The sequence below is a fragment of the Oryctolagus cuniculus genome, chromosome 3 (genome assembly GCF_051225735.1).
Source record: "Oryctolagus cuniculus isolate XC-2025 breed Fujian yellow rabbit chromosome 3, ASM5122573v1, whole genome shotgun sequence".
Taxonomy (NCBI): Eukaryota; Metazoa; Chordata; class Mammalia; order Lagomorpha; family Leporidae; genus Oryctolagus; species Oryctolagus cuniculus.
Genome location: NC_142869.1, coordinates 140,136,283 through 140,144,496, shown reverse-complemented (window position 1 = coordinate 140,144,496; position 8,214 = coordinate 140,136,283). Strand labels below are relative to the sequence as shown.

The following is an 8,214-nucleotide window of genomic DNA, read 5'->3' as shown; positions in this document are numbered from 1 at the left end:
ATGGATCTAATTTGGTGGGTTTCAATATTGGCTGCATATTAGGATAATAAGGGGGAGGCTTTTTAAGTGTCCAGTGCCTGACTTCTCAGAATTTCTTATTTAACTGATTCTAGGGTGAATCTCAGGCAAGAGTTTATTTTAAGAGTTCCTTTAGGGGCCAGAGCTGTAGTGCAGAGGGTTAAAGCCCCAGCCTGCAGTGCTGGCATCCCATATGGGCGCCAACTTGAGTCCTGGCTGCTCTTCTTCTGATCCAGCTCTCTGCTGTGGCCTGAGAAAGCAGTGGAAGATGGCCCAAGTCCTTGGGTCCCTGTGCCCCTGTGGGAGACCTGGAAGAAGCTCCTGGCTCCTGGCTTCGGTTCAGCTCAGCTCTGGCCTGGGTGGCTTTTTGGGAAGTGAAAGAATGGACGAAAGACTTCTCTCTCTGTCTCTCTCTGTCTCTGTCTCTGTCTCTGTCTCTGTCTCTGTCTCTCTCTGCTTCTGCCTCTCTGTAACTCTGCCTTTCAAATAAATAAAGAAATCTAAAAAAAAAAAAAAAAAAAAGAGTTCCTTTGTAGTTGAAATGTGAGGCCAGTGTCGAACACTGAGTACCTACTATGTCCTGAATACAAGGAGCTTTATATGTTATCTCATTTTATTCATCCAATATAAGCATGAGTTGTTCTTTATTATCCTCATAGACATGTGCAAAAACTTTAGGTTCAGAGAGATTCAGTGATTGGCAAGAGCCAACACAATGTCTGTCTCATCTCTGCTCTTTAAATGAAGCCAATCAATTTGTGTGGTCCATGGAAGGGAGCTTAAATCCATGAGCAAGCCTACTTCTCTTGTAATTTTCCTGATTGTTCTTCTTTGCCCACTGACTGACTTGTTTTTCTGTGATTGCTCTTCTCTGTGTGCCTTTATCACCCGATTTTAATCCTGAAGCCCAACACTTCGGCTTCAACCCCTTCAATCACTGCCTATCATAAGGACATATGTGGATCCCCTTTTCTGCTTTACTGATTTCAGTGTGGTCTGCTCAACTCTCAATTTTATATCCTCCTTACTTTTACTGCAGTAAATAAAACTATGACATGCTGGCATAAGTAATTTTATATAATGTAGTTGAACTTTATACTTTTGTTTATACAAAAGTATAAACACATTACCCAAGGAAACTTCCAGTTGATTCACCTTATAAATCTGAAGTGCTTCAGAAGAAAAATCATATATAGGCCTTTAGTGAATTTTATTATGAGGCTCCATTTGCATGTCTTTTGTACCTTAGCATCTTGATAATAGCCAGACTAATAGTAAACAGAAATAAAAGTAATGGACCGGCTGGCCATTTGGTCCTTCAATAAAATTATTTTATTAGAAGACAAACTCATAAATGAACAAAGTATCACATGTATTTTATTTTAAAAATTAAGATATGTATTAATTGGTCAATTAAGATAATTCATTTGGGAGGATACAAATCAAGTCTAAGCAGCTGTTTACTTAAGTGGATAGTTGTTTTCATGGCACTGAATTCCATCATAAAATTTATGTGAAGCCATTTGTCAATGTCCCACATCAATTTAGTCAAAATAATAGCCTTCCTTTTAGATAGTCTGACTGAATTGAGGGCCATCTACGCAACAGGCTGTATGTACTGTACAGCTCTGGGCAAGCCATTTGCATTGTTCATATTGTGTCATATGGTCTATGATTCAGAGCTCACCTCAGTACCTTGGACAGCACCCACTTCCGTTCTCTTATGTTGGTACATATGAAAATAATGTTAACTTTAATTGTGGAATTATATTAAAATTTTTGAACATAACCTTATTATTTATCACAATCGACATTTGTGAGGTAGATAATATTATTTTCCTGTTTTTGAAATTATTTATTTTCATTTTACTTTTCAAAAAGATTTATTTATTTGAAAGTGAAAGAATGAGAAATCTTCCATTTGCTGGTTCACTCCCCAAATTGGTGCTAGCTGGGTCTGGACCAAGCAAAGCCAGGAGCCCAGAACTCCATCCAGGTCTCCCATGCGGGTGGCACAGACACAAGTACTTGAGCCATCCCCTGCTCCCCCCTGGGTTGTGCATAAGCGTATTTTCCTCTATACATGAAGAAACTGAAATTCAGAGACAGAAAGTTATGTAGCTAGTAGGTATCTCAGAGGGAATTCGAACTTAAGAAATTTGATTCCAGGCTAATGTATTTGACACTCTATTCCCTTGCTTTCCTGAGAAAAAGATTATACGCAAAAATACTTATTTTGTTGGTCACATGTAGTTAACTTCCCTTGATCTGTACTTATTAATGAGGAATTTTTCACATGTGGTTTTTAAAAAAATTGTTAGTGTCCACAAATCCATTAATTGGTTAATTTAAAACAATCCATTGGGGAAAAAACAATTAAAAATAACCATTTTCTACCTTAAGACCCTTCTTCCTAACTCTCACATATCCTTCTTTCCATGTGCAGGGGAAGCAGTATTTCACTGACTTCCTGAGAAACTGTACAATAGAACTTAAGATGCACCAGGATAACCTTGAAAGTAATAGCAAAGTTCAGTCACATCAGCCATTTCTAGACCAGCTGATAATCTATATGACTGCCACAGTACCCTAATCCTTGTTGAGTGCTACACTATGAAGTCATCTGCATTTCTGTATTAAAAATGAAATAAAAATTCAAAATCTTTTATTTCCGACCTGGGCCGGTTCACCCCTCCTTAGGCAATGTGGTGGTCCCCCGCTCCTGGGAGGTCACCATATTGATGCCGAACTTAGTGCAGACGCCTGATCAGCACAGCGCACGACAGCCCAGAACTCCTGGACTCAAGCGATCCTCCGGCCTCAGCCTCCTGAGTAGCTGGGACTACAGGCGCGCGCCACCGCGCCCGGCCAAAATCTTTTATTTCATTACCTACAATATATGTAGAATGAAGTAACATTTGGGTGTTTCTGAATTATATACATAAACAATGCTCACAGTTAGTAGTTTGGTTCCCTTGGAGTATATTAGAAACTTTCAATTTTAATTGGGTAATTATACTAAGACAACGAAAAATGGTCTTGCTGAAGTGCTGTTCATCTATCGCTGTTCATTACTTTTAACATACTCAGAGTACCTTATAAAAATAGAGAGATGATGCTTTGCTAGCCATACTGGAAAACACCACTTCGTACAAATCAGGTACTACTGGCAAGTAAATAAATTGAACCTCTGGACCAAAACTAACTGAACAATCTGTTGACAGGTCTCTTCTTGGCATTCCTAGGCTGAGACAATCACTTCTGTTTTAAAGCAAATAGAACTGCACATTGTGCTTCCATTGCCTGGGTCATACACAATTACCATAAAAGGGTCACTTGGTTCTCTGGCACCATGATGAACTCATCTGATGAGCTTGTGGGAAAATGTTCACAAGCACCACTGGTCGTTGTCTGGAGATTTATGATTCGCATGTAAGATCAACCGTCTGGGGCACACTGATTATTTCACTGCTGTGCTGCACCATCTGTCTCCAACCAGAAACCTTAAAGATTTCTTAAATAGTGCTGCAGGATCATCTTTTGAGATGATTATCAATGGCATTCCGACCCGTTTTCACTACAGCAAAATTGATGTGACAGCGCTAGCCAGCTAGTCTCAGAAATTAGAGGACTCATTACAAATAAATCACCTGTCCGTGGAACTAAGCTGTTAGCAAAGAGCAAAAAAAAGTATGCTCCCCAATATCTGAAGATTCAATTAGATATGCCAATAGCTGTTTTGCTTACAGTTTTAAGAATAAAAACTATAGGTTTTAAACACAGGATTGTGTTGTTAATGTAAAAAAAAAAAAAAACTAAAGAGAGCTGTGCTAAGCTACAGTGACAGACTGTGTTTATCAAATACCACCTGTCCCCTTTATGGTAATACCTTTAAAACATCATGCTTGTCCTGGGAGGCAGCAGTGATGGCTCAAGTATTTGATTGGGTTCCTACCACCTGTGTGGATGACCTGCAGTGAGTTCCTGATTCCTGGCTTGCGGCTCATTTGTGGGCATCTGGGGAGTGAACCAGCAGATGGGAGCTCTCTGCCTCTGTCTTGTGGCCTAAATCAGCCTACACCTTCACTGTGTGTCTTCCATCCTCCCTCTCACTTAGGTTGGGGCCATTTCATTAGATTTACCCATGGTCTCTGAATGTGTCCCTTCCAGGCTGAGGCAAGTAGGAGCAGGTATGCCTCCTCCATCACTCCTCCCAAGAGAAAGCAAACTTGGATAGCGTGCATTCCAGATGCTGTAGAAGATGGAGATCTGCCTGGGCAACAGTGGGCTGTGATGTGAGTGAGAATCAAACTTTCATTGTGTTAAGCCCTGGAGATTTCAGGGTTGTCTGTCACAATTAATGACTCTGTATAACACAGCCTCATCTATCAGATTTCTCATCACTAAGGACAAATCTCATTTTCACTACCAAATTGGGCATGTCAGGAAAGAAGTTTTTCTCTCACCCAAAGAGAAAAAGAATTCTGTAGCTCACTTGGTGGCATTGTCCTTAAAAATGATGCTGGTTGGGGCCGGCACTGTGACATAATGGGTAAAGCCACCACCTGCAACACAGGGGTCTCATATGGGTGCTGGTTTGAGTATTGGTTGCTCCAATTCAGATCCAGCTCCCTGTTAATGCACCTGGGAAAAGCAGCAGAAGATGGCCCAAGTACTTGGGCCCCTGCATCCACATTGGAGACCCAGAAGAAACTCCTGGATCTTGCTTAGGTCCAGCCCAGTCCCAGCCTTTGCAGCCATTTGAGGATTGAACCAGTGGATGGAAGATTCTCTCTCTCTCTCTCTCTCTCTCTCTCTCTAACTGTGCCTTTCAAATAAATAAAATACATTTAAAAATTAAATTAAAATAAATGATGCTGGTCACAAGTTTCCTTGGGTACTTTTTTTTTTTCCTGAAGATTAGCCTACACCTTAATTAAGTTGATAGATATGCAAATAAAAGTTTCTCCCAATTATTGTTAGTAGTCTGGAAGAGCAATTGACTAATTTTAGTACTCAAGGCTACCTGTCCAATGACCTCCAGACTGTGGGAGCTTGTCCAATGACCTCCTCTTGTGGGAGCTTCAATGTCAGATACAATTGTGCACTGATTATCAAGGGGGATATATTCTGAAAGATGCATCATTAGGTGACCTTGTTGCTATGCAAAAATCATAGAGGATACTTACAAAAACTTTGATGCCTACGGCATGACAAAGCCATACAATCTCATGGGATTCAGCCTGTTTTGGTCAAAATATCATTATGTGGTACATGACTGATCCATTTTTCGCATAGACCCTTCACATTAACTGCCTGGGCTCAAATACAGTGTGCAGGGAGTAGTCAGGAGAGACGGAGAGAGGAACTCAAGCTTTTAACAAGCTTCCATCATGAGCTATGTGCTCATGAAGAGTGACTTTTATGGGAAATCTCATTGTCATTCCAGAAGGCATCTGTCACATTATCTTTGCCACAATAGGCGAAGCATAATGAAGCAATGGTTTGCAAGGAGTCCTTGGCCATGAGCTACATTTGGTGACCCAGAATTGATTGCAGTATTGTATCAGTTGTAAAAGACCGTGATGTATAAAACATACCGCCTGTAACTCATCAAAGGAAATCTTGGGTGAGAGATGCCTAACAAGTTTTGGTCATGAATATATGCAACTTCCAATACCTACTCCAAATGGAGAAATCTCTCTTTTAAATGATGTCTCAAGATGCTTAACCTCTGTTAATGGAATCTTTATGTGTCTTCTTTTTCCCTAATGGCAGCCTTACTGCTGCTTTAGGGTAGATAAAAGGAGATTCTTGCTTTTGTGTGCATGGAGGACAACACAATGAACAGGGAATCAGCAGTTCCACCAGGCTGCAGGGAGACTGCTTGAGACTGTTTCCCCCTCCACAGGTTGGGGTTCTTCTAGAGGAATGTCTACCAACACAGCATTCCTGGACGCTTCACTCCTACCTTATCCCCAGGAAATGATGTCATGTGGTTTTAGGAGCAGGGACTTGCCTGTAGTCTAATCCCTCCTCCCCTTTTCTTTTTGAGGCTTGCTTCATTGCAGAGAGCATATGTGTTGGCCCACTCTCAGCCATAAGGCACGCTTAGTGGTAACAGCTCTGACTCTGCAGCGGGACCACAGTCTTCCTGTGTTACCGACAATGGGTGGAGAAATCCATCAAAACCTGGGATTCAGCACTAGGAAATCTCTTATCACACACCTTAGTCACATCCTCCAATTTAACATTTATCAGCAATAAAGTAGACACCACTATCTCATTCACCTGGTTCCTCAGATCTTGGTATAGGGTAAAGGGTGGGTCAACTCAGACCAGAAACCCACAATCCCAGTGATGGGGATTTGTCTAGCAGATTATTTGAAAAGTCCCAAATGGCCCATAAAGTACTCAGATGATCTGTACTAATTGATTGCAACGAGAGATGGTGGGAGGGTCAGGGCATTGGATTTCAGGAGGCAACTGGAGACTGGAAATGAAAGTCAGCTGTACCATCCCCACCTCTTGTCTTGACATCTCTGTACACCGCCCTCATTCTTTCCTTTCTCTGCCGACAAGCTTTCTCTGCTTCTGTAGACCCCATGTGGTTTCATCAGAGGTGTATGTGTGTAGCCAGGGAGATGTACACTGATTCAATCAGTTCTGTTCATGAAGGAGAGACTCACTTAGAACAATACAGCTTTCATATCAATAGATCAATAAATGCAGGCTATCAGCTAAGAGTGAGCAACGAGTGATGGCTGCCTGAGATGTGGGGGCTAAGATGATAGAGTAAATGAGTTAATGGGAGAGAGGGACCAGAAATTCAGCAGAGTAGGGCTGACAGTCTGTGCCGAGGGCACATGTGAGATTTGTGGTCCTATGTGGAGAGGGAGATCAATTGTTGTGGCTGCAGGGGTCTCCCCGGTCATGAACAACTGCTGGTGTCAGGCATACTTAGGTTGAGACCTGAGTTTAATCTGCTTTTTGCTGTCAGGTGAGTAAACCAGGGGAAGATGTTGATGGTACAGAGAAGGAAGTTATTAGAGAGATAGATCATGAAATTTAAGCTCCAGGAAAGTGAGATATAAGTGGTCTTCAAAATGTTCTTGCAGAATGTGTATTTGTGAAAAACTATGTGTGTATTTCAAATATTTTTTAAAATGAAATAAACTTACCTTTTAATTCTACATGAAACTTAGGACAGAACTGGAACCAACTACATTCTTTCTACCTTGGAAATAAAAAAAGTTTATTTTGGTACAATATTTATTTAAATCCATGAATTGTTTCCTAATATACATTTTCCATGAACTTATGAAGTCCTCTCATGCATGTGTAAAGGACAGTTAAAAGTGAAGATATCAGTGGCAAGAAGGTGTGAAGAGGCTCCCAGAGTTGTTAAACCATTCTGCATCCCATAACTGACTCTGTAATATCTTCCATTTTATTTTGTCCAAAGCAAATTCTTCAGAAGAAATATTTTACATACAACCTGTGTGAGACTTTGTATATCTAAAAATACCTGTTACCCTTCATTGCTGATTAGCAATTTGGATGGGTGTAAACTTCTAGTTTGAAAATTCCTTTCTTCAGAATTTGAAGGCATTTTGTTATGCTAATCTGATCGTATTCCTTTTTGATGAAGTGACCTAATTTCTTCTGTTGAAGTATTGAAGATCTTCTCCATCCTTGGAGTTCTGAAATTTCACAGTGATAGGTCTATTTGTGGCTCTTTCTTCTTTCAACTTGCTAAGAATGAGGAGAGTACATCTCAATTTAAAATAATCTAGTTTGGCCGGCGCCGCGGCTCACTAGGCTAATCCTCCGCCTTGCAGCGCCGGCACACCAGGTTCTAGTCCCGGTTGGGGAGCCGGATTCTGTCCCGGTTGCCCCTCTTCCAGGCCAGCTCTCTGCTGTGGCCAGGGAGTGCAGTGGAGGATGGCCCAAGTGCTTGGGCCCTGCACCCCATGGGAGACCAGGAGAAGCACCTGGCTCCTGCCATCGGATCAGCGTGGTGCGCCGGCCGCAGCGCACTGGCCGAGGCGGCCATTGGAGGGTGAACCAATGGCAAAGGAAGACCTTTCTCTCTGTCTCTCTCTCACTGTCCACTCTGCCTGTCAAAAAAGAAAAAAATAATAATAATCTAGTTTATGTCAATACTATCTTCACTTCAGTATTGTAATAGAAACG

General features: G+C 41.5%; 1 non-coding gene across 1 annotated transcript; it reads right to left on the bottom strand.

Moving 5' to 3' along the window:
• Positions 1 to 2,590: 2,590 nt before the first annotated feature.
• On the bottom strand, positions 2,591 to 2,887 carry LOC149127532 (signal recognition particle RNA). The gene has a single exon (XR_016232039.1).
• Between the last annotated feature and the right edge of the window lie 5,327 nt (positions 2,888 to 8,214).